Source organism: Hyla sarda, chromosome 4 (assembly GCF_029499605.1).
Source record: "Hyla sarda isolate aHylSar1 chromosome 4, aHylSar1.hap1, whole genome shotgun sequence".
Lineage (NCBI taxonomy): Eukaryota > Metazoa > Chordata > Amphibia > Anura > Hylidae > Hyla > Hyla sarda.
The window spans coordinates 388,101,816-388,129,710 of NC_079192.1; the positions used below are offsets into that span (position 1 = coordinate 388,101,816).

At 41.5% G+C, this 27,895-nt stretch overlaps 1 long non-coding RNA gene across 1 annotated transcript; it reads left to right on the forward strand.

Annotated features, from left to right (window-relative positions):
• The first annotated feature begins 610 nt into the window (after positions 1-610).
• LOC130367104 (uncharacterized) lies at positions 611-20,832 on the forward strand. Its single transcript, XR_008892079.1, has 3 exons — positions 611-650; positions 16,088-16,168; positions 20,751-20,832. It is a non-coding gene; the product is annotated as an uncharacterized LOC130367104 (long non-coding RNA).
• Positions 20,833-27,895: the final 7,063 nt, after the last annotated feature.

Sequence of the window (27,895 nt, forward strand, 5' to 3'; positions counted from 1 at the left end):
AGTTTAACCTTTATCGTATTTGAATTCATGGTTCGGGTGACATAATAAATAAAAGTTCAGATAGAAAGTTCCACCGGGATTATTCTATGATTTTCTATATGAATGTGTTACTTTCCTTATAGTTCTATATTATCCCTTGTCGAGCACATTATACAGCCTTTCTGTAACAGGCATGGGTGTGGACCTGCTGTGCTACTGAACTGGTTCCACTTTGGGCCATGCTTGGGAGCAAAGTCTAGTTACCACTCAGATCTGTCTCACTTCAAGATACAGAAGCTGAACTGCAGCTGCTAGAGGGTACCAGTTTGCTCAACAGGCGTGGTTCCTATGTGGGTAGAGGCTGTCCCAATGGACCAAAAGGTACCAGTGTTAGGCACTGGTGGATCAGGCAAGTAAGTGTAGTCTGGGACCCGAGTTGTACACAAGAGAGTCCAGTTGGGCTAAGATGGTATGTATGAACTGCATAAGGACATTCTGATGGTCACTCTGGTGTCTTAATTCATGGAGAAAGTCTTGAACCACAGTTTGACTTTGGGAAATTTCCTTTTCACCCTTTATCCCACTCCAGGATGTGAAAGCTGGACTTCACGTGCTAGAGGCTACCCAGGTCACTCTACAGGCATGGTCCCAGTGTGGGTAGCAGCAAGCAAGTAAGCATAACGTACAGTTTTAGTTGTACACAGAAGAGTAAGTATCTAGGCATGAGGCAGAACATAGTCAAATACAGGAAAGAGGTCAATGCAGGAAACACAGGTTCAGGTCATCAATCCAGGTTGGCAACAGGAGAGTCAGAATGGTACATGCATACTAAGGCAGAATTCAAAACCAGGAACTAGACAAGGGTCAGAATATACCAGATATCAGGATCAGGATAGCACCCCTTCTCTAGGAATCAAGAAACCAACAACGAATAATGGACAGACCCATCTTATATAGAAAATACTAAATGCTGATAAGTAGAAAAGAATAGGGACAGTTCGCTTGGTCAGCCCCTATAGGCCATAGCTTAAGAACTGCAGAAGGATGGTAGACATCATGCCTAACTGCTATCACTGCTGTAGCAACACAATGTCTAGGGATTATATATTTTTTCTGCTATATTATCAATTATCCTCCATTGGCTACACAATCCTTAGACCTAAATTTAATGTTTTCTTACAAAGCATTCTGTTTTTTATATTCAACAAGAAATGTGACTAAAATGTTACTGTGACACTGCTGTAAGACATTACCATGAGGATATTAACCTGCATATTCACAATCTCAGCGGTAATCAACATAATGAACCGGAAGGTCATAACAGTAAAATACTACAAATAAGCAATTATATACTATCATTTAGACCTCAAGTGACCATTGCAAATAACTAGTGAGGCCATGCAAAGTATAAAACATTTTTATTCATCTAAAATGTCACATTGTTTCGTTCCTTTGAAGAGCATCTCAGTTAATCATGATACAGCGGCTGCTGGTTGTAATACAGATCTACACTAGACCCTGAAGCCCCATGCAGAAAAAATGAATAATAATGATATTTTATCATTGGAACTGTATAAATAATACATTGATTTTGCACCAGGCAGTACATTAGAGCCACTGACAGGTGAAGGGAATAACATTCATGTTACAGTGATACCTCTTAGGGAATGTTCACACAATTATATTTTCACTTGGGCCCCTGCCCCCCCAAAATGTCTGTGCAGGTTCCTGCCGCACCAAGATTCTGCAGCAGTAGAGTCCATAGATAACAATGGGATTCAGCTGCACTGTTCACACATCAGAATTTGGAACTCAAATTCCGGTCTCCGCAGAAAGAATAAACATGTCTATTCTTCCTTCAGAGTCCGCATGGAATGCATTGCCGTCTATGAGACATCGCATTTCCGAGCGTTCCTTGCGCCAGCATGTTCTGCTGGTGCCCCACTATCGAGGGAATGTCCTCATGGATATTTGCCCATCTGAACATATCCTCATGGGGTTGGATATATTAGGGCAGCAAGTGGTCATTTATTTCTGAAAGGTAGAGTTTGAAACTGGAAAATTGGGGTAGTATTAAGTTATGTTCACACAGTGTAAAATTTAGTGGCATATATTATTTTATGCATTAAATTACGGCCATATAAGGAAAAATTTGATTGCATTTTTCTTTGCTCCCCATTTTTGCAGATTACACTCAAAAATCAACTGGCTCCAGAAAGTTAAACAGATTTGTAAATTACTTCTATTAAAAAATATTAAGCCTTTCAGTACTTATGAGCTTCTGAAGTTAAGGTTGTTCTTTTCTGTCTAAGTCCTCTCTGATGACACCTGTCTCGGGAAATGCCCAGTTTAGAAGAGGTTTGCTATGGGGATTTGCTTCTAAACAGGGCGTTTCCCGAGACAGGTGTCATCAGAGAGGACTTAGACAGAAAAGAACAATTCTTCTTGTCTTCTTGTCTCGGGAAACGCCCAGTTTAGAAGCAAATCCCCATAGCAAACCTCTTCAAAACTGGGCGTTTCCCGAGACAGGTGTCATCAGAGAGCACTTAGACAGAAAAAAACAACCTTAACTTCAGAAGCTCATAAGTACTGAAAGGATTAAGATTTTTTAATAGAAGTAATTTACAAATCTGTTTAACTTTCTGGAGCCAGTTGATATATATATATATATATATATATATATATATATATATATATATATATATATATATATATATATATATATAAAAACTTTTTTTCCTGGAATACCCCTTTAATGTTTCTACAAATATTATATTATTGTCAGTTGTAGCAATAGTACCTATGTGGGAAAAAAATATATAATAAATGATAATAATTAAAATAAAATAATAATAATTAATATAAAATAATAACAACTACAATAGTAGTAGTAAAATGTATAACAACAACAATAATAATATTTATAATAATAATACAAAAATATTTATCATAACAATATAGTCAATATTTACTATCAATTCACTATTTCTCAGTGGTTGGGTCTAGTGACTACAGTCTTTATCCCTGGCACAGGCCACGCTGTAGTTATCTAGGGAGAGATTTTATCTCTGTCCAGTTCGAATTTTACCTCTGTGCAGTCTTTATGTGGGTGGCAGTCGCAGTAACAGGCTGTTGGCACCTTGATAAATGGGGTGTGGAATTTGGTGAGATAATTAAACAGTTGACTTGCACACTCCGGCCGATAACAAATGATGTGTTGGCTGTTTTTCCTGTGTTTTTTCTCTGTCCTCAGTTCTTTGAATTGGATTTCGAAAGATTAATGGATTTACCATTCATATCTCAACAATCCCCACCTTCCTATTACCTGATTCTACGTCTCGCCTCTCCGTGCATATATCAGCCCCATTAGTCATAGTGGTACAGAAAAGGGAGATGGAAGGCCGGGCAGACAAAGGAAGGCTAGTTATCAAATGACACTATTTCTCTCTGTCGTGAAATCATATATCATGCATTGTACAGTAGAAATGACAAAGTCTGTGACTACAGTAGGAATGCATTTGAGCTTTTAAGGGGAATATTTAATATTAAAGTCATTACTAAAGCTACCAATTTTATGCACAAGGGGAGATGCCATTTAGGTTTCATGTAGGAGGAGGATTTTTTTCTCTATTTTTTTTTTTTTTTCATTTAAAATAAAAGACTCCAATAATTGTTATTAATGTTCCTGCTCTTTTGTATATGCAAGTAGTCTGGAATTCCTACAGCAAAGAAAATCATAGGTTTAATGGGTCAAATGATAGCAAAACAATAATAAAACCAGGCCAGAAGATTGAGATGTGGAGTCAGTAAAAGGGAGACATTGACAAAGAACAAATTCCTTTTTTATTTTAATTATTTATAATCTATTCTTTTAGATCTTTTTAACTGTTTCCAGCTGCTGACATAGTAGCCACAGAGATTTGCTTTACAGAAGATGTTAAAGGGGTATTCCAGGCAAAAACTTTTATATTATATATATATATATATATATATATATCAACTGGCTCCAGAAAGTAAAACAGATTTGTAAATTACTTCTATTAAAAAATCTTAATCCTTTCAGTACTTATGAGCTTCTGAAGTTAAGGTTGTTCTTTTCTGTCTAAGTGCTCTCTGATGACACCTGTCATGTGCTCTAAGTGCTCTCTGATGACACCTGGGCGTTTCTCGGGAAACGCCCAGTTTAGAAGAGGTTTGCTATGGGGATTTGCTTCTAAACCGGGCGTTTCCCGAGACACGTTTCATCATAGAGAACTTAGACAGAAAAGAACAACTCAAATTCAGCAGCTCATAAGTACTGAAAGGATTATGTTTTTTAATAGAAGTAATTTACAAATCTGTTTTACTTTCTGGAGCCAGTTGATATATAAAAAAAAAGTTTTTTCCTGGATAACCCCTTTAATATTTTAATGGAAATTAGCTCTATTTTCTGCTGAGAGCTGCAGACACTGTTGAATAATGAGCTGATGGTACTTGTAAAGTGTCAAGGAGGCGGGGCCAAGCTGGTAAAGGGCCATAGCCTGGCATGCCTCCTCACTTGCCCTCACCTCCCAGCCCTTTCATGGCTAATGTACAGAACCTTTAACATCAGTCAATAAATGGCTGGGTCCTCCTGGATGTGAAATAAAAAGGTGATTTTTTTTAAAGTTTTTTAAAAGTTTGGCAACCCACATTAGCTCCAGGGAAGGTACTGTTTGACCTTGTACCCTAAAAGCTATCCAAATGTGCCTTAAGGCTTTTTAGCAGAAAAACAGAGTGTTGTGGGCATGCAATAGCTGCAAAGGTCAGTACGTAAGCAGCTGAAGGAGGGAGGATGATGTGATTTTATGTTATTTAGATTTTTAGATTTTTATTTAAGTGATAACATATTAAGTGAGAAAATACATGATACCTTCCCTCGTGTGCTTGTCTCCAGCTCTCCCATAGATAGAGGGCATGTTTCTATGAGGACATTATTGAGAGAGTAGTGGATGCATGGAATAGCCTTCCTGCAGAAGTGGTCACTGCAAATACAGTGAAGGAATTTAAACATGCATGGGATAAGCATAAGGCTATCTTTCATATAAGATAGCAATACAGTAAGAGAAAACTTGAGCTTTTTTTCTGGGCTCTGGTTCTCCAAATTAGGCAGTTGGACACGGTTTTATGTCCAAAAAATATTTTTATTGCACTAAAGCAATGCGTTTCTGGTCCAGACAGGACCCTTCCTGGGGTAAGGAGCACCTTACTTGAGGAAGGGTCCCGTCCAGACTGGAAACGCGCCCAGAAAAAAGCTCAAGTTTTCTCTTACTTAATTGCTTTCCTACCGGACCAGTGGAGCTAGGACCGGACAAGCTGAGGTTGCAGGCTCCATATCTCTATCTAGATGACTTCTGAGGTGTTGTGCTCTGAGCGAAACACCATTTGGTAAGAGGTTTTCCATCTACCTCCTGCACATTACTGTGTATCACTCTCTCTTTTCTTCTCTCTTTTCTGCTTCATATAAGATAGGGCCAGGGACTATTGATAGGACTCAGATTATTGGGCAGACTAGATAGGCCAAATGGTTCTCATCTGCTGACACATTCTATGTGCCGACCCCCTGCTCTGTGCGCGAGGAGAGACGGAGAGCTGTACAGGAGATTTTGGGGGTGAGGTGGGGGATAGGTGATACATTTTCCTACATGAGACTACTCCTTAAATGTCCATCTCCACTACATAAGGCCTACTACAAAATAACCATGCCCTTTTGTGCTTTCTTGATATAAACATGGCAGCTTTTGCAATATTAGTTCCCCTTTATGCCCCTGTAAGCATAACAATTCTCCTTGTTTTCCACTCCATTCACTTTTTATGGGACTTCCAAGCATACATAAATACATTTATTAGATATCTTCAAAAGACCCAAAAAACAGCTAATAGAGCAGTGGACAAGCATGCACACTGCCACACTGTACACTTGGGGGGACCATGAACCTCTGTTCCCCTGATCAAAGGGGTCCCATTGATCAGTTCTTCACTGTTCAAATGCAGAAACATGCTTGTTGCCCTTCAGCAGTTCCCCTAGTGGTTGGGTAATAAGTGACAAGCTGAAATGACAGCAAGAGGCGAGCCACATAAGAGGCAGTGTTACATTCTAAGACTAATGTGTAGAACAGTGTGTACACAAACCGGTCCTACTCCCAGGACCATGGTGTGGGGGGGGCATAATGCACAGTTGCCGGACCCTTTCAGTCTTCATTACTGGTACAGTAACAGCTCAGTGATTTGGTTGGCCTGGAATTGTGTTGAGACAATCCGAGGCTGCATGTTGCTCATGCTACTGTGAGCAGCCTGCATGGCCTAAAGGTGCTATCATGGCCTGCATCATCTTCAGTATTGTCTTTTATCAAGCACATCTGGAAAATCATTGATAAGCAATAATAAAAGGGAGCTGCCAGCAGAGGATCTTGATAGCTTATGTTCCCAAGTGCATTCAGCGTGGCAGAACATTCCTCAGTTATTAACCCCACTCATATCATTCCAAGGCATGTAAGTGTGTGTGTTTCTGTGTGTGGCACTCAATCCAGAAATTAAAATTGTTTAATGTTTCTATTATTTGCATTTCATTTACATGTCTATTGATCATGTGATTTCCATAATTCCTTGAATTTTAATATTGCGTAGAATGGTTTAAATCAGAATAAAAAAAAAATATATAGAAAATAAAATATTTAATTGTATTCCAACTTGATTGAGGATACCAATGTTCGTGGAAGCTCTGATACACTTATAAAAATCTAATTATGTTGGTTCTGAAGATCCCTCAAAAGAAAACCCCAACTGGAAGTGACTTTGGAAAAAATTACTTGCTATTAGGGCAAATTTCTTTAAGGATCTTACTATTGACATGTCCTGTGTCTGTGGTAATAAATGATTCCAATGCCTAAGATAGGAATGGTTGTCAGGGATTGCTATATTTTCCCAAGGTACCTGTCACATGTATCTACTAGTATTAAGGAAGCACATTTCTCATTCAGGGAAAGTTGGGTGACATGTGGAAAATTTAGGGTAGTTGACCATGGAGAATAGCTGTTAAGTGACTTCTTGGTAAAGTTTGTTCTTGGGCATGAATTTTTATGGAATTACAGGCAGGTTGGTAGTGGGGCCTCACATTCCCTTACTTGCCAATTTAGGTTAACAACATGTCACAAATTAGCATAGCTGCTGAACAGAGTTTGGAAGTTGGTTTTTAAACAGGGTATAACTCAATCTGCATAAAAACAGGAGACGCCCTGTTTAAACCTTACTTCCACGTTTCTGTCTCTGATGGCTTATTCCTATTATTTGCTTGGCTTTACGGAGCTAATCTTCTACAAATGCAATACATTGCTTAATCTCCCACAGAAAGTTTGTCCATGTAGTGCTGACTAGAGATGAGCAAGTTTTTCAAAAGTTTTGAAACTTTTGAAAAGCAATTTGTCCGTGGCAAACTGATTTATAATACTTCAATATTGTTGATTATTATGGCAATTTATCTGTAATTTTTTAATTGTGATTAATAACTTGTACTGATCATTGTCTGTCTATGCACACTGAACCACATGTGTCAATCTCAATTGCCTGTAACCACGTAATTATAGAATCTCATAGCCCAACACTTTTGGAAAGCACAGAGGCCCATCCAGGTCTCCCATACAGATTTTGTTCACGCTATCAGTGGCTTAGCAGTTCATCACATCTAAATTTAACTCCCATAGACCAGAACAGTCCAATGAATTTCAAGGGGTTGATTCTTACATAGCACATTCTCCTGGAGTCCGCCATCTTTGAAATTAGAATGTACGTAAATATTAACCCCTTGCCGCAAATGGATGTTCATTAACGTCCATCTGCGGCTCCTGAGGTATGACATGCTCAGCAGGTGAACGCGCATCATACCTGGTGGGTCCCGGTTGCTATAACCCACGGCTAATGCCGGACATTGCCGATTGGGCTGATGTCTGGCATTAACTCTTTAGACACGGCAATCAAAGTGAAGTGAAAGCTTCCTGGCAGCTCAGTCGGGCTGATCGGGACCATCGCAGTGAAACCGTAATGTCCCGATCAGCTAGGATGCAGCAGAAGGGTGCCTTACCTGCTTTCTGTGCATCTGATCGGCGATTGATTGCTCCAAGCCTTAAATCCAAGCTTGAGCAATCGACCGCCAATAACACTGATCAATGCAATGCAATGCAATGGCATTGATCAGTTTATTAAATCAATGTACTGCATGTTATAGTCCCCTATGAGAGCTATAACATTGCAAAAAAAAGTGAAAGAAAAACGTTAATAAAGATCATTTAACCGCTCCCCTAGTAAAAGTTTGAATCACCCCCTTTTCCCATTTAAGAAAAAAAAAAAAATGTTTAAATAAAAATAAACATATGTGTTATTGCCTGTCCAAACTATAAAAATAAATAGTTAATTAAACCACACGGTCAATGGCGTACGAGCAAAAAATTCCAAAGTCCAAAATAGCGTATTTTTGGTCACTTTTTATATCATGAAAAAATTAATAAAAAGCGATCAAAAAGTTTGATCAATACAAAAATGGTACTGATAAAAACTTCAGATAACAGCGCAAAAAATTAGCCCTCATACCTCCCCATACGCAGAAAAATAAAAACGTTTTAGGGGTAAAAAAATTACAATTTTAAACATATTAATTTTCGTGCATGTAGTTATGATTTTTTCCAGAAGTAAGGCAAAATCAAACCTATATAAGTAGGGTATCATTTTATTCGTATGGACCTACACAATAAATATAACGTGTCATTTTTACCAGAAAAGGTGTTGCGTAGAAACTGAAGCCCCCAAAAGTTATAAAATGGCGTTCTTTCTTCCATTTTGTCGCACAATTACTTTTTTTTCTTGGTTTTGCTGTAGATTTTTGTGTAAAAGGACTGATGTCATTACAAAGCAGAATTGGTGGCGCAAAAATAAGATATCATATGGATTTTTAGGTGCTAAATTGAAAGGGTTTAAAAGGTAAGGAGGAAAAAATGAACGTGCAAAAACGGAAAAAAGCTCAGTCCTTAACCTGTTGGGGACAACGGGCGTATGGATAAATCCTTGCGTCCTGGTACTTAAGGACCAAGGGCGTACCTGTACGCCCGTGGGGATTTTTATCCCCGCCTCTAGCCAGACGGAATTCGGAACGGGATGCCTGCTGAAATCATTCAGCAGGCATCCCATGGAAATGCCTGGGGAGATCCTGAGACCCCCCCATGTCAGCAATTTGCGATGATTCTGGGCTGATCGTATCTCTGATCACCCGATAGCCCGGAAAATAAGGATGATCAGAGCTGTCAGAGACAGCCCCGATCATCATAGAGGATAGGAGCAAGGTGGCAGAGGTGCCACCTCCTCCTATCCCCTGCGATTGGCTGATCAGGACTGATCGGTGAATCGCACGGCAATGTACGGGGAAGATGGCGGGGACCGGATCGCGGCGCAGGGACCAGGATCGGCATCTGACAGGAGGGGGCAGGCAAGTGGAGGCAGCGGTGTCCCAGATGCAGCAATGAAGATTGCTGTAAAGTGATCTTCACTGCTGCTTCTAGGAGGTTCAAAACTACAACTCCAAGCATGCCCAGACAGCCTTTGGCTGTCTGGGCAAGCTGGGAGTTGTAGTCTTGCAACATCTGGAGGGCCACAGTTTGGAGACCACTGTCCTTCCAGATGTTGCAAAACTACAACTCTCAGCATGCCCAGACTGTCCAGGCATGCTTGGAGTTGTAGTTCTGTAACATCTGGCACTTCAGATGTTGCAGAACAACAACTCCCAGCATGCCTGGACAGTTTCAGCATGCTGGGAGTTGTAGTTTTGCAACATCTGGAAGGGCATTGTTTGGAGACTACTATACAGTGGTGTCCCTACTGTAGTGCTACAGATGTCAATTCAAAGCATGCCCAGACTGTCCAGGCATGCTGGGAGTTGTAGTTTGGCAACATCTGGCCCTTCAGATGTTGCCGAACTACAACTCCCAGCATGTATGGGCAGTCTGGGCATGCTTGGAGTTGAAGTTTTGCAACATCTGGAGGGCTACAGTTTGGAGACCATTACACAGTGGTCTCCAAACAGTTCTCCTCCAGTTGTTGCATAACTACAACTCCCAACATGCCCTCCGGCTGTCTGGGCATGCTGGGAGTTGTAGTATTGCAACAACTGGAGGCAAACTGGTTGGAAAAAAAATTCTGTTTCCTAACTCAGTGTTTCCCAAACCATGTGCCTCCTGATGTTGCAAATCTATGACTCCCAGCATGCACTGACAGACCATGCATGCTGGGAGTTGTAGTTTTGCAACAGCTGGAGGCACATGGGTTGGGAAACACTGAGTTAGGAAACAGACAGTGGTGCGGAGGAGAAAGTATAGTGGCTGAATGACACAGCCTGGAGATGGCGGCCGTATGAGGAGACCACATAATGGCTGAATGAAATAGCCTGGAGTTGGCGGCAGCATGAGGAGAACATATGGCTGAATGACACAGCATGGAGGTGGCGGCAGCATGAGGAGACCATACAGTGCCTGAATGACACAGCGTGGAGGTGGCGGCAGCATGAGGAGACCAAATAGATGTTTTTTGGTTTGATTTAAAAAAAACTTTATAAACATAAATTTTATCATAAGAATATTATTAAAAGTTAAGTTTTATGTAATGCATATCCTTACTTGTGGTCTGATGCGGAGAAATTTCTGTATCTTGGGAGTAGCACCTTCAATCTGTTTGGCACTATCCATGTTTGTGAAGTGTTGGTGTAGCAGCATGGTCAATCTCCTTGGGGTTACTATGGCCCCTGCCGTACTGACTGCTCACTCTGATGGCACACTACTGGCCGGGCACTTCGGCGATCAGTACATGCTGGGAGTTATAGTTTTGCAACAGCTGGAGGCACACTGGTTGGAAAATACTGAGTTAGGTAACAGAACCTAACTGAAGGTTTTCCAACCTGTGTGCCTCCAGCTGTTGCAAAAGTACAACTCCCAGCATGCACGGTCTATCAGTACATGCTGGGAGTTGTAGTTTTGAAACAGCTGAAGGTTTGCCCCCTCCCCCCCATGTGAATGTACAGGGTACATTCACACTGGTGGGTTTACACTAAGTTTCCTGCTTGCAGTTTTTGGCCGCTGCGCAAACTCCTAGCGGAAAACTCACTGTAAACCTTCGCCAGTGCGAATGTACCCTAAAAACACTATACTACACTAACACATAATAGAGGGTAAAACACAACATATCCACCCCCTTACACTGTCCCCCCGATAAAAATGAAAAACGTATCGTACGGCAGTGTTTCCAAAATGGAGCCTCCAGCTGTTGTAAAACAACAACTCCCAGCATTTCCGGACAGGCACTGACTGTCCAGGCATGCTGGGAGTTTAGCAACAGCTGGAGGCACCCTGTTTGGGAATCACTGGCGTAGAATACCCCTATGTCCACCCCTATGCAATCCCTAATTTAGTCCTCAAATGCGCAAGGTGCTCTCTCACTTCAGAGCCCTGTAGTATTTCAAGGAAACAGTTTAGGGTCACATATGGGGTATTTCCGTACTCGCGATAAATTGCACTACAAATTTTGGGGGTCTTTTTTTCCTTTTACCCATTATGAAAAGGAAAAGTTTGGGGCTACACCAGCCTGTTAGTGTAAAAAAAAAAAAAAAATGTTTACTAACATGCTGGTGTTGCCCCATACTTTTTATTTTCACAAGAGTAAAAAAAATTTCTCCTGAGTGCGGAAATACCCCATATGGGGTCTTAAAATACTCTGCGGGCACACAACAAGGCTCAGGAGTACATTTGAGGCCTAAATTGGTGATTTGCACAGGGGTGGCTGAATTTACAGCGGTTTTGACATAAACACAAATAAATAAATACCCACATGTGACCCCATTTTGGAAACTACACCCCTCACGGAATGTAACAAGGGTTATAGTGAGCTTTAACACCTCACATGTGTTTGAAGAATTTTCATTAAAGTTGGATGGGAAAATGAAAAAAATCACTAAAATGCTGGTGTTACCCTAAATTTTTCTAGCATTTTATGGGAAAAAAAAATTACACATCCAACTTTAACGAAAAGTCGCCAAACACCTGTAGGGTGTTAAGGCTAACTGTACCCCTTGTTACGTTCTTTTAGGGGTGTAGTTTCCAAAATAGTATGCCATGTTTTTTTTTTTTTTGTTCTGTTTTTTTTTTGCTGTTCTGGCACATAGGGGCTTCTTAAATGCGACCTGCCCCCCAAAAACATTTTCTGAAAAACTCACTCTCCAAAATCCCACTGTCCCTTCTGAGCCCTCTAGTGCACCCTCAGAGCACTTGACATACAATATGAGGTATTGCCTTACTCAAGAGAAATTGGGTTACACATTTTCTGAAGATTTCTCTCCTTTTACCCCTTGTAAAAATTTAAAAAAATTGGGTCTACAAGAACATGCCAGTGTAAAAAATGAAGATTTTGAATTTTCTCCTTCAATTTGCTGCTATTCCTGTGAAACACCTAAAGGGTTAACAAACCTTTTGAATGTCATTTTGGATACTTTGAGGGGTGCAGATTTTATTATGGGGTCATTTATGGGGTACTTCTAATATGAAGACCCTTCAATTGCACTTCAAAACTGAACTGGTCCCTGAAAAATTTTGATTTGTAAATTTTGGATAAAATTGGAAAATTGCTGCTATACTTTGAAGCCCTCTGATGTCTTCCAAAAGTAAAAGCATGTCAACTTTATGATGCAAACATAAAGAAGACTTTTTGTATATGTGATTCAATATATAATTTATTTGGAATATTCATTTTCCTTATAAGCAGAGAGCTTCAAAGTAAAAAAGAAAATGCAAAATTTCTAATTTTTTCATCATATTTTGGAATTTCTCACCAAGAAATGATACAAGTATCAACAAAATTTTACCACTAAAATAAAGTAGAATATGTCACGAAAAAACAATCAGAATGAAAGGTAAAAGCATCCCAGAGTTATTAATGCTTAAAGTGACAGTGGTCAGATGTGCAAAAAATGGCCGGGTCCCACAGTGAAAATTGGCTGGGTCCATAAGGGGTTAAAGGGGTACTCCGGTGAAAATCAACTGGTGCCAGCAAGTTAAGATTTGTAAATTACTTCTATTTAAAAATCTTAATCATTCCAGTACTTGTCAGCTGCTGTATGCTTCAGGGGAAGTTATTTTCTTTTTTCATTTATTTTCGGTCTGACCACAGTGCTCTCTTCTGACACCTCTGTCCGTGTCAGGAACTGTGGTCAAATGAGAAAAAAAAATCTAAAAGGAAAGAACTTCCTCTGGAGCATACAGCAGCTGATAAGTACTGGAAGGATTAATATTTTTTAATCGGTTTAACTTGCTGGCACAAGTTGATTAAACATTTTTTTTTCCACCGGAGTACCCCTTTAAAGAAAAATAAGTAGATAACTAATACAGATAAAGCAAGTCTTTACATATAAAAGTAAGAAAGAGCTGCTGGAAGCTGTAATCACTGTCCATGTAGAGGACAGAAGCTTCTTCAGGGTCCTGTACAGTACACACAGTATCCTAAAAACGTTAAATGGTGCCGCCTACACCTGGTGACCAAAAGAGCAGCTAAGGGTGCATGCACACCACGTTTTTGCTATATAGTTCCCATATACGGATTCAAGTTAAAAACCATATGTAACTGTATAGAAAACCGTATGCATTGAGTTAACATTGTAAATCGTATGTCAAACGCATCATCTGGTTTAGTCCGTTTTGCGTCTTATACGGTTTTGTCTGTTTTTTTACCCGTACCCAAAACAGTAGTCTACCAAGTTTTTTGGTCCGGGAAAAAAACTGTATTAAACCGTATACTTTTTTTTTTTTAACATGGGAGTCAATGGGAACCGTACAGAACTGTATGTGCAAACGGTTCCATACGGTTTTCACCATACGGTTTTTCACTTTGCACAGTTTTTTTTCTTGGAATTTCAATCAAACAAGTAAAAAACTTTATTCAAAATGGAGTGAAAAGTTAAAAACATATACGTTTTTTTCTTAAAAAACGGATGCAACCGGACATCCTTTTTCAAACCGTATACGGTTTTCAACCGTATATGGGTTAAAATTTGTACACACGTTTTGATACAGTTTAGTCAGGTTTTGAGGAATCCGTTTTTCATCAAAAACCTGATGCAGGAACTGTACTGCAAAAACGTGGTGTGTATGCACCCTAACCCTGGTACAGGTAAAGAGTAGTACAGAACATGTAGTACCTCGCTGTACTGTAGGAGGTGTTACCAGACAGCCAATCAGTGCATGCACCTTGGTAAAACAGGTGATTTACCAGTGAAATGCCCATTCTTATTGGTCGGTTCATCTAGACATTGACACGTTTCACAGATCTGGACTATCCATAGCAATGTATGTTCAGTCTGATTTCATGTTACAATGGTCCAGAAATGACAAAAAATATTGTAATCTGAGGTCATTTTAACTTGAGGGACCACTGTACAGAGGAAAACAGAGAATGTTCTGGGACTTTATCTATTTATCACTAATAATTATTCAGGTTTTTAACACACAAATTATTATTTTTTTTAAATATTAGTTTTTCAATTTCCAAAATTCATTAAAATTGCCGAAACATGAGTATTTAAGGAGACTTTAATGCAATCCTAATTGAAATAAAATTTTCGCTGATAACAAAACTAGGGAACAGTCACTTTCAAGTTTCTACTTTGCTTCTTAAGTAAAATGGTAAAATGAAAATATTAGAAACTTGCTGTGACTATTTTTAATGGTTTTTTTTTACTTTCTATGTGATGTTTTATTTTTATTTTTTGTATGATATATTTTTTGTTAATTCATCTTTTTATGTGTTAAAATGCTAATGACCATCCCCCGCAGAGGTCTGCTAATACAATAGGGTAAACACTCACTAAACCTCCTCCGTATGAGGTCCATGACTGAAGATTCTTTCATGTGCTTTTGCAAAGTCTGTGGCCATAAAATCATAGCGACTAATAAGGATTCATCCGAAGATCATTTGACAAATTAAAAACAAACTAATGAGGTTCACAGATTTAATAAAAAATATTTCTTGATAATTATAGTTTACAGAACTCCATGGGGGAAATTCGCATTGATCTGTTTTATCGGTGCTCCATTGCTTCAGCCTGGCAAAGCTGAACGCAAGGCTGGAGAACCGATCGGACGGCAGGGAGGAAGGTAAGATAGGATGCTGTTGTTTCGCTGTGGCAGTCCTGATCAGCTTACTAAGCTAGCCGGGAATGGAATTAAAGGGGTTATCCAGCATAAGGTGATTTTAGTATGTACCTGGCAGACAGTAATGGACATGCTTAGGAAGGATCTGTGCTTGTCTTGGGCTCAATGGCTATGCGGTGAGATTACCATAACACTGTGGCTAGCTTTCTGTGAACTTGTATTTCCTGTTTTCAGTTTTCTTGTTTGCCTACAAATCCCATGATACGATTTTCCTCCTTCCCACACATCAGCTACCCCACTCATTGAAACATAAATGAGCTGCAGACCTGTGGTTTTCAATCAGGATGCCTACAGCTGTTGCATTAGTTGCAGATTGATCCCTCCGCCCATTGAAGCAGACAGGCTCCCTGTCATCAGCTGACTAGTGAGTCAGGTCTCAACCGCATTGCAAGCTGGGAAAAAATCTGACATAGCAGTCATTTTGTATGCTGTTAAAAATAAATATTGGGGTGAAAATCACATAAGAATTGCGAGAAAACCGTTACACACAGGTAAAGACACAATATTATGAACTACATTAACTTTACAGCCCCTGTAGCATAGTGAAATAAAAAAAAATTCCCAGAATACCCCTTTAACCGCTTTTAGATGCTGCAATCAACTTTGATGCTTTTAGACACAGCTCACCTGTTGAGCGCACATCATCCAGCGGGAGCCTGCAGTGGACGTACATATATGTAAATTTGCAGGGAAAGGGTTAAGTAAAAATTTATGAAATAATAAATTGCTCCATGTTTATTTTAAAATCACTGTATACTTTTCCATCTTCAGAATTACATAAAGAACAAATGTTGTAGAAATTAACCTAATTTTAGTAATAAGGAGCCCTAAAAGTTATTACTTTTTTTTTTTTTTTACAGAATTTTAAAGCATGGAACTTCTGTTCATCTGATGTTGTGTTGCAGTCCCTTGTTCATTGGCCTGGGGGACTGTTTTTTAAGGTAAGTGATGAATGACCTTTATTCCCTTAATTTAGGAACAATTAAGTCCCAGAGGCCAGACCTGGCCAATTATAATATTAGTAATATGAACATTGTTCTTCCTTCTAAAGCATTAAAGGAAAACTGTCAGCCTGTTCGTCCACACTAAACCCAATAGACTGGGTTATAGTGTGGGTGAACAGGATCCAAAAGAGGGGTCACTTATTTTTGTCAACTGGCCGCCGAGATATCTTGTTCTGAAGTTTCGGGATTTCTAATGAGAATAAGCGCACTGAGGGCGTCTCCCCTACAGTCTGGCCGCCTCTTGCTCCTGTAGTAAGGCTCCTAAGCCTACCCTTCCACTATTCATTGGATTCAACTCTACGTCCTAATGACGTGGAGTCCCACATCACATGATAGCAGTTCTCTGTCTGAAGAGCGCATGCGCTGCTATATTTTCCCCAGCTCTTACATCCCGATGACGTAAGAGCTGGGGAACGGGAGAGCTGTTGAAAATATAGCGGTATATGCGCTCATCAGACAGAGTGCTGCAATCACGTGATGTTGGACTATACACTAGAATGTGGCGTTGAATCCAATGCATATGCCTAGTGGAGGGGCAGGCTTAGGAGCCTTACTACGGGAGCGAGAGGCAGCCAGCCGGCAGGGGAGATGCCTTAAGTGCAATTATTCTCATTAGAAATTCCGAAACATCAGAACAAGATATCTCGGTGGCCAGTTGACAAAAATAAGTAAGTGACCCCTCTTTTGAATCCTGTTCACCCACACTATAACCCAGCGTGGGTGAATAGGCTACCATTCACGTCTGGTTAGGGGAGGTCTTACAGGTCATTATCATCAATTAGAATCAAAGATGGCGCCAGTTCCATCTAGGGGTTTTGGTCCTGATTTGGGTTTTCTAAGATTTTCATCTTGATCTGTCTTATGGATAAGGTTTGGGTCTTCTCTATTTCTTTTGATTGACACTCATCCTCTAACATACACATTCTGTCTTATGGATAAGGTTTGGGTCTTCTCTATTTCTTTTGATTGACACTCATCCTCTAACATACACATTTTTTTTAGCAATTTTACCTGACATATTTAGTAGAGGAACAAAAAGTGGTCTTCGTGAGCGCTACCTTTTGTATTGTAGTACAAAAAGTGTCTTCACCAAAAAAGTTGCACAAGACTACATGGTTTTATTGATGTTCAACAATGGAACAACTCATTTTGTCACCTTCTAGTTCCACCCTAGGGTCCAACATGAAAACACATCACTTTGAACCTCTGGAAAGCGCAGGAAGGCACCAAATGCATTGTCCTATTGTCACACACCTATAAAACTTGTACATTTGTTTTGGTAAAGATTTTTTGTGCTACAATACAATTCAGTGCTGCTCATAAAGACCCCCTTTTTGTTTATCTACTACATTTGCCCATTTATCTACGCTAAATTAGTAGGATTGGGTCTCCTGAGCAACACACTCTATTAGGTTAGTAGACACCATAGGTGTAATGGTGGGTTTGTACAACTCAAAATACTCGTACTAATAGTGCCAATTATTTTTTCTTCTTCTCTTCACCTGAAATCTTTATCAGTGCATTTTATGTCAATCAATGACTATACAGGGGGATCACCATCTACTAGTCTGAGCTGGAAAGTCCATATCTTTGTAAAAGAGTAAAATATAATATGTGAGCTGCCTTAAAAACTGCTCACAGTCCTATACAGAGGACATAGAGAGGAATAAAATGACACCTTCTGCATGACTGAGAAAAATATAATTTCATGTACCATGCCATCACTATGGTAAGTGCCCTAGGAGGTGGGCTCTTCATGTTAGGTGCTCAGAACTCTCTGTATTGATCCCTTCTCTGATTGGCCTTGTGATTGAATGCTAGAGCTGTCAATCAGAGCTGAGGGGAAGAGCCTGACAAACTGTATCTCCCTGGGCACCTAGTGAGATGTACCAGCCTCCTTGGCACTTGTAATAGTGGTGGCACAACAAGGTCATGGTCATGCAAGTTGCAGACCAAAACAGAAGTTATTATCAATTTTTTCTGCCTCATACTCTGAATGGGGCTACAAGGGGCTTGTCTTTTTTTCCCTTTTTTTTGAGCAAAATAAGCCATGTTTGTATACAGTTTAAAATATGTATTTGACGGCTGATTTTTTAGTATGTATTTTGGGAATTACCGTATATACTCGAGTATAAGCCGAGTTTTTCAGCACGATTTTCCGTGCTGAAAACCCCCCCCCTCGGCTTATACTCGAGTGAACTCTCCACCCGCAGTGGTCTTCAACCTGTGGACCTCCAGAGGTTTCAAAACTACAACTCCCAGCAAGCCCGGGCAGCCATCGGCTGTCCGGGCTTGCTGGGAGTTGTAGTTTTGAAACCTCCGGAGGTCCGCAGGTTGAAGACCACTGCGGCCTTCGACATCATCCAGCCCCCTCTCACCCCCCTTTAGTTCTGTACAGTACTCACCTCCGCTCGGCGCTGGTCCGGTTCTGCAGGGCTGTCCGGAGAGGAGGTGGTCCGGTGGGATAGTTGTTCCGTGCTGCTATCTTCACCGGGGAGGCCTCTTCTAAGCGCTTCGGGCCCGGCCTCAGAATAGTCACGTTGCCTTGACAACGACGCAGAGGTGCGTTCATTGCCAACGTACTTCTGCATCATTGTCAAGGCAACGCCTCTATTCCAGGCCGGAAGCGCGGAGAAGAGGCGCCCCCGGTGAAGATAGCAGCCCGGAACTACTATCCCACCGGACCACCTCCTCTCCGGACAGCCCTGCAGGACCGGACCAGCGCCGAGCGGAGGTGAGTACTGTACAGAACTAAAGGGGGGTGAGAGGGGGCTGGATGATGTCGAAGGCCGCAGTGGTCTTCAACCTGCGGACCTCCGGAGGTTTCAAAACTACAACTCCCAGCCAGCCCGGACAGCCGATGGCTGCCCGGGCTTGCTGGGAGTTGTAGTTTTGAAACCTCTGGAGGTCCGCAGGTTGAAGACCACTGAGGGCGGATGATAAGAGGATGATGAAGGGGGGGTGTGGGATGATGAAGGGGGGTGTGGGATGATGAAGGGGGGTGTGGGATGATGAAGGGGGGTGTGGGATGATGACAAGAGGATGATGAAGGGGGGTGGGGATGATGACAAGGGGATGATGAAGGGGGGATGTGTGGGATGATGACAAGGGGATGATGAAGGGGGGATGTGTGGGATGATGACAAGGGGATGATGAAGGGGGGATGTGTGGGATGATGACAAGGGGATGATGACAGGTGATGATGATGAGAGTCTGGATGATGACAGGCGGTGATGATGATGAGGATGTTAATGACGGGTCTGGATGATGACAGGGGGGGTGATATATTTCCCACCCTAGGCTTATACTCGAGTCAATAACTTTTCCTGGGATTTTGGGTTGAAATTAGGGGTCTCGGCTTATACTCGGGTCGGCTTATACTCGAGTATATACGGTAAATGACAACCAGCAATTTTTGGGGGGCTATAACTTTTGCTACAGCAAATAAATAAATAATAATTAATAAAATATAGGGCTATAAAGGCTGCAAAAATAATAATAAAAAAAGGACAAAAAAAAATGAATTTTTTTAACTTCATTTGGAGTAACATTTCAGTGTGTGAACATAGCCCTAATGAGTACAATATACTAAAAGTTTAACTTTTGGCAAGAGTAGCAGCCCATCAATAGCAAAAATAATTGGATTTACTGCCAGGTATAGGATATCATATTTATTTATTTATTTAAAAAGATATATTGCTACCTGTATTGTCTTTGCATGCACAATTGATTTATAGAAACAAATGATACAAAAACGTGTTTTAAATTGGATCCTTAAACAATAATTTTCCAAAACAGTTGAATAAAATGTAATAATAATAATATACCATTTCCTGTTAAAAGTTTCTTAAGTACCTCGGTTACTTTCCTTCCACTTGGGGCAAGCTAGCAGGAAAACAAGTAAAGCAGATTCAAATTACGCGTATATATTATATAGACATTTAAATTAGGTGCCTGTGTGAATGCGTGGGCCATTAATCACATGCTTTTTAAATTGGCTTTCCTTCCAAATTGGTTACAGATACATAATTAAAGGTAAAATGTGGGGCTGCATACAATCCTTAAGAAAGCAACACTTGTCTTCTCAGTCTAAAAATAATTTCCAATTCTTCGCTTAACTGGTTTGCTTTGCAATGGTGAGAACCGGGGAAGGTGATAGCGCAAGGAAAAAAAAAATCAGCAGAGATAGAATCATGTAAATGAGAACAACCATACTCTTTCAATGTATTCTAATTATTGGTAATTTTACGTAGTTTTACGGAAAAGTTTTGTAAGTCAAGCTGATAATACCCATTAGGGATGAGCGAATCAAATCTGACGAATCTGAATTCGTTACGAATTTCAGGAAAAATTTGATTTGTAACAAATGTGAATATCGCCATGATTCATTCGCGCAAATCACTTCATTAAACTTCATTTAGTGCGGTCCAGGCTCCAGGGGCCTGGCATCTAAATTGGCTGACTCACATGTGAGGACAAAAACACTCTGCCTTCTTACATTTTTTCCCTCTCATTACAGCTCAAAGTCTAGAGGGGTTATGATTGCAGATAAGAACACGGTTGCCTTTACCCTAAGAGATTCGATCTCGGACCCTAATGGGAGGTATGTGATTCTCCGTTGCACCGTCAATGCCACCCCGTTGACCGTAGTGTCTCTTTAAGCTCCCAACTCGGGACAAGCTAGATTTTTAAAACACCTTTTGAAAGTACTCCAAGGCTCTATGTGGGGCTCTCAGATTCTGTTCTAGATTCCTTATCTTCTACTCGCTTCCCCTCCTTTACTTTATCCTCTTTACTCTGTGAGTCCGATTTGTATGATGTGTGGCCTATTCATCACACAGAAGGGACTATGCGAACACGCTCCGGGGACTGATTACAAATGGGGTGCCGCGTTCAAGATCACGGGGGCCCCAGCGGCGGGACTTCCGCGATCAGGCATCTTATCCCCTATCCTTTGGATAGGGGATAAGATGTCTAAGCACCGGAGAACCCCTTTAAGAGACATAGTGGGTGCTTGCCTCCCTTGGAGCCCTCAAGCTGTCTTGCTGTTTTTAGACCTTAATCCCCTACCGGCAGAGTTGCATGATTTATTATGTATAATTTGTATACTAGCTAAATTACTTTTGGTGAGCAATTGGAAGTCAGTGGTAATCCCCACAAAAGACGCTCTGGTCAACAAGATAAACCTGACTTACTCATACAAAAAGATTATAGCTTTAGGCTCTGGGAGACTTCCTGCCTTCACTAAAAGTGGATGGAAGCATTGGATCACTTCTCCTCTCTGTAGCGATAACCGAGAGGAACCTAAGAGTGCAGTTCTGCATTAATTACCAGTTAACTACTTGCCATGGCATACATAAATATACCTACAATAATGCATTGCCTGTCTGCTCATGTGTTAACCATTACCTTTTTTGCCTTTCGATGTTAAACCTGTTTCAATATCACAGTGGTCAATGCAATCTTAATTTAGCTGTCATAATTGCTTGAACGGGACTTTTGAACTTTCCATTCTCAGTGATTTGCAACCTGCATATCGCCTTTTCTGTATTTTAAGTCCTTTCCTTGTTTTAGGACTGTTTGTTTGGATTGGATATTAGCGTAAACATCCCCAGAACCTATGTATATCATTGGATGGTGTTGATAACACTGAATGTTTGTATCCACAAATGTATTTTTTTGTATTTGGAAAATTTTGAAAAAAAAACTATTTACAAAAAAAAAGTCATAAGGGTCTAGATACTGTGATACTGCGAAAGGCCAGCCAAAAGAACACACCTGCTGGTGTTGTAGACAAATACTGTTTTAAGCATACTGGAGTGCATTGTCCTCCCCTCATAAGGGCATAGCACATACAAACATCTAAGTGACATACCATTTTTTTTTCCTGTTAAAGTCTTAAGGACCTAGATACTGTGAAAGGCCAGCCAAAAGTACACACCTGCTGGTGTTGTAGACAAATTCTGTTTTAAGTATACTGGAGTAAGTATACTGGAGTATACTAGCAGTAATGTCTCGGCCAGCAACCCATCTGCCATCATTGATTGGTTAACACGGCCATCCACTTCATCACAAGTGACATCTGACACCCCCAGTCAACAGTTGGTGGGTTCCTCAGACACAACCATCAGTTGGCATGGCCGCCCTGGCACGGCTCAAGTCTCCATCCACACAGGCCCAGAGGATCCACCACCTGCCGTGATTCCTAACAGCCTGCTTCACGGCAATCTACCTTACCAGGAGATAGTGGAACAGGGGTTCTCCTGGAGTCTGCGGCAGTAGCAGTCAATCAGTGCGGACTGTTGGTGGGAAAATCATCTATTCAACGGTGTGGCAGTTTTTCATCAAGCATCCGGAGGATGTTAACCTGGCCACATGCAAGATGTGTCGGCAGAAGGTGAAGCGTGGCCAGGGTCCCAATGTTGGCACTACGGCCCTGCATCAACATATGCAGGGCTATTTGTAGAACAGAAGGTGATCAAGTCCTTGACCCTGTCGGTGTGTACCAAAGTGCACAGCAGCAATGTGTGGAGCTGTAACTACGGTCAGGGACAATACATGTCTTTAATGGCCCACTGGGTAAATGTGGTTCCTGAACAGCCACAAAAGCAACTTGGACGGGTCATGCCGCTTCCGCCTCCACACTCTCATGCCGTTGGTCCTGTGACAGTGTGCGACTCCGCTTCCTCAACCTCCACCGTGTCCTCAGAATCCACTGAACGGACAAGTCTCAGTGCCCCTTCAGAATACCATGTGTGCAGGGTACGATGGTGTCACGCTGTTCTTCACATGGTTTGCCTTGGTGAGCGGAGTCGCACAGGGGAGGAACTGCTAAAAGTCATTCATCAAGAAATCGAATCATGGCTTACTCCACGAAAACTGGAAATGGGAACCATGGTGACCGACAACGGGAAGAACATCTTGTCTGCTATGCGACAAGGAAGGCTGAGACATGCACCCTTCATGGCACATGTGTTCAATCTGGTTGTCAATCAGTTCCAGAAGGAGGGTGTGCTTTGCGGTGTTCAAGTGGCTGAAGTGCATGCAAAGTTTCCTTCCCATTGTTAGGATTTCATGCAGATGGGTGTTCCCCCCCCCCATCTGCATGACATCCTAACAATGGGAAGGAAACTTTGCATGCACTTCAGCCACTTGTACACCGCAAAGCACACCCTCCTTGAGCTGCAGCGTCAGAACAGTATCCCCCATCATAGTCTGATTTGCAACGTTTCCACACGTTGGAATTCCACCCTCCATAAGTTGGACCGAATATACGAACAGAGAAAAGCCATCACCAATTTCTTGATGATCCGAGCGGATAGGGGTACTCCCCTGTGTAACTTCAATGTGAACCAGTGACAGCTCAAATGTGACACCTGCCATTTGCTCGGGCCCTTTGAGGAAGCCACATTATTAGTCAGTCGCCAGGAATACGGGATGAACTACGTCATTTCACTGCTTCATTTACTACAACACGTGTTGGAAATGATGGCTGGTCAGGGCTCTACATCTCATGGCCACATGAGTCCTCTGGGGGCTGAACTGGAAGATGAGGAGGAGGGGGAGGGGCACAGTGGAGTACAGTTTAGGTTTTGCAAGATGGACGGTTTTTCTAGTCATCCTAAAGGAGGAGCAGAAGAAGCTAGAGGAGCTAGAGGGTTATGAGGAAGGCGAGACAGAGGACCCAGACACATCGTGGAAGTATGCAGTGGAGATGGAGGCAGGGAGTCCCTCCGAGTCACTTGCGCAAATGGCACGATACATACTCACTCACCATTCAGCAGTGGGATGACTTCTGGCTCTCCAACTTAGAGGACCCTCGCTACTGCCACAAAATGGGGGTCTTTTTTACACACACTGAGACGGAGAACAAACTGAACTACCACAGAGACATCCTACGTAGTCAGTTGGCCGATGCCTATCTGCATCATTGTACATCCTCTCACAGTTCTGACTCGGAGGGCCCTCTGCGCTCACGTTCCACTGCCATGGCTGCTGGGGTGGCAAGAGCAGTACCAGCTCCATCAGTAGATCCGCTGGACTTCTGGGCAGCCAAACTTAATTTGTGGCTGCAACTAGCAGAGTTTGCCTTGGAAAAGCTGTGCTGCCTGGCCAATAGTGTGCCATCAGAGTGAGTGTTTAGTGCAGCGGGGGCCATTGTAACCCCAAGGAGAACTTGTCTGTCCATGAAAAATGTGGAGAGACTGACATTTGTGAAGATGAAACAGGCATTGATCAGCCAGGATTTCCACCCATTAATGCCTGATGCATTACAGTAGATTGACCATGGGGGTACTCCCTTGTGTAGTCCTGTGACAGCGTGCGACTCCGCTTCCTCATCCTCCTTCCTCATACTCCACCAACACTTCACAAATATTGATAGTGCAAAACAGATTTAAGGTGCTGCTCCCCAGTTACAGACATTACTTGGCATCAGACCACAAGTAAGTATTGAGGATATACATTAGATAAAACATAACTTTTCTTAGGATAAAATTACGTAAAACTTAAAAAGTTAAGTTTTACGTAATGCATATCCTCAATACTTACTTGTGCAAATTAACACTTTTACAAAAGAGACTGTTTTCTTCTGCCTACTTGCCTCAGCTACTATTCTGATCCTGCCACCCGCCTGATGCCACACATCTGATGCCAAGTTCTCCTTTTTTCACCTACCTTTGTCACCGGGTACTGGTATTGCCACCCACCGCTCCACTATGTCACCAGGTCACTTTCAGGAATCCTGCTGCTGCCAGCTCCAGGCTGTCTCATTCTGCCACCATATGTTCTCCTCATGCTGCTGCCACCTCCAGGCTGTCTCTTTTTGCAACTATATGGTCTCCTCATGCTTCCGCTAACTCCAGACTGTGCCATTCAGCCACTATATGGTCTCCTCATGCTGCCGCCAACTCCAGGCTGTAGAAAGAAAGAGTGCAAAAAGGCGAGGACAGTGCCTCATGTAATCCTGTGATGGCAGCAAAGGATAAAGTGGGGTCTAGGTTATGGACTCTCACCTGGATAAACCTTGAGTTAATGCATATAGCCCCTCTGTGCGGGATATTTGAAGTATTGTAGGCCGTTTTACACAGAAGTTTACACAGGAACCGTGGCACCGGATCCAGTATGGAGAAAATAAAGAAAATTGGAAAAAAACTCCAAAGAATGGCGCTATCCCATAGAAAACAGAGATGTCTTTGTAAGTTAGCAAACCGTTCTTTATTGAAAAAGACAGTCTACATGTACATCCATAGGCAAGACGCGTTTCCGGTATTTCCATAACCTTTATCAATTGCAGATCTGTGTAATAGCAAGTTCATAGCTTCTATATATATTCAAAAGAGGTGCCAATAGAGAGGGGGCGTGATTTGCCTTGCAAAATAAATGTACACATAAATAGACAAAAATAGAATGAGAATGTCATATAAAAAAAACACATACATAAAGTAGTAAAATACCCGAAAATACCCGAAACACGTCTTGCCTATGGATGTACATGTAGACTGTCTTTTTCAATAAAAAACGGTTTGCTAACCAAGACACACATCTCTGCTTTCTACGGGATAGCGCCATTCTTTGGAGTTCTTTTCCCTATTTTCTTTATTAACTTCAGGCTGTGTCATTCAGCCACTATATGGTCTCCTCATGCTTCCACCACCTCCAGGCTGTGTCACTGTACCACCATGTGGTCTCCTCATGCTGCTGGCACATTAAATTCAACTTTTTAAGTTCATCTATTTGAAATTTTCAATTGAAATATTAAAAAATATCTTTAATCTTTTCAATTCTGAGGACCTATGGTCTCGTCAGGCTGTTGCCACCTCCAGGCTGAGTCATTCAGCCACTATATTGTCTCCTCATGTTGCCGCCACATCCACACTATGTCATTTAGCCACTATATGGTCTCCTCATACTGATGCCACTTCCAGGCTCTGTCATTGTTCCACTGACAGTGATTCTAATAGCCACGCCTCTAATCTGCATGTCATACTGAATAACATTATTATTTTACTAACCCAGCACATACCCTATGCTTGTTACAGCAAGGCAAAGTGTTCTACACCTCTATTGAGGCTCTCTGTAGGTCAGATATAGCTGTTTTAAATACAGATTTCCTGAGAATAAACTTGGACCAAACCAAATTTTTTCTGAAAATTCGGCGACTCAGCTGAATCAAATTTTTCAAATATTCGCTCATCTCTAATACCTATATTAAATAAAGAGTCATATTTAGGAAAGGAAATCATATATTTCTCCCATTTCAGTAAGCTGTTCTTGTGCTCTTATCCTCTGGATGATGGCAGTAATTAATAGGCAACATAAAAGGGGTATTTCAGGATTTTTTTTAACTAGGCTACAGGGGCTGTAAAGTTAGTGTAGTGCATAATATAGTGTCTGTACCTGTGTTTATGGTGGTCTCGCAATTCTTATGTGATTTTTACCCTAATGTTTATTTATAACAGCAGACAAAATGAGTGTCGTCTCAGATTTTTTCAGGTTGCAGTGCGGCCCAAGACATTACATCACTAGTCAGGCATTCAGAGGGAGCTTGGCTTAACTTCAATGAGAGGAGCGACCACTGGGTGAGAGGGAGATCATTCTGCAGTGAAATGTAGTTTTGCAACAGCCGGATGCACCCTGGTTAGAAAACACTGGTCTATTGTTTACAGCATAGCATGGGAGCTCAGGTGTGCTTCGATAGGTGTGTTAGCTAATGTGTTGGAGGGAGAAAAGGGACCTCACACTTACAACCAAGGAATCATGGGACTTGTAGTTGGAGGGAGGGAACTCCAACAGGAAATAGCCATTTCACAAAAAGATAGCAGCAGTGTTATGGTGGACTTACAACACAGCCATTTAGTTCCAAGACAAGCACAGATCCTTCCTAAGCATGTCCATTACTGTCTGACAGGTACGCACTAAAATAACCTCATACTGGATAACCCCTTAAATGGTTGAGATTTAAGAAAACTCAGGCCCTGGTCATTTAACCTCTTAAATTCACCTTTTTTGCACCAATACAAATAAAAAATACACATCCTTTATTTTTTCATTGCAGGGATACCCAGGGGACCCCCCTTGAGAACAGGAACCTTGAGCAATTGCCCAATCACTTCCACATCCTAGACCCAATGCCAGGCTGTGCCCACAGGAGCGCTATTGTCACATACATTGCTGATAAAGTTATCTGGCTATGATATACAAAACACGCTGTGCAATCCAGTTTGCTGTGTGTGGGGCTGAATGGCTGTAGACCAGTCAGTATATCTATGCCAGTTCCTGTCCACCATTTAAAGCGCCTACAACAGACAACAAGTATCAGATCTAGACCATGGAGCAATGGAAGAAGGCAACCTGATGAATGACATTTTTTAATTTTAGGATGACTATTATGTATATGGAGGTTATTGGGGAAGAGACAACACCTGGATGCTCAATAAGGAGATGACAAGCCAGGAGAGGTAGTATAATGCTCTGACATTCAGCACTTTCCTAAACATTGTTTCATATCAATAACACCCTATCATAGCAATAGTACTCCCTAATGGCAGTGATAATGTGGGAAATTGTCCAGAAATGATTTGAGGAACATTACAAAGAGTTTAAGGTGTTGACTTGGCTTCCAAATTCCCCATTCCAACCATCTTACTTTATAGGAACAGCGAC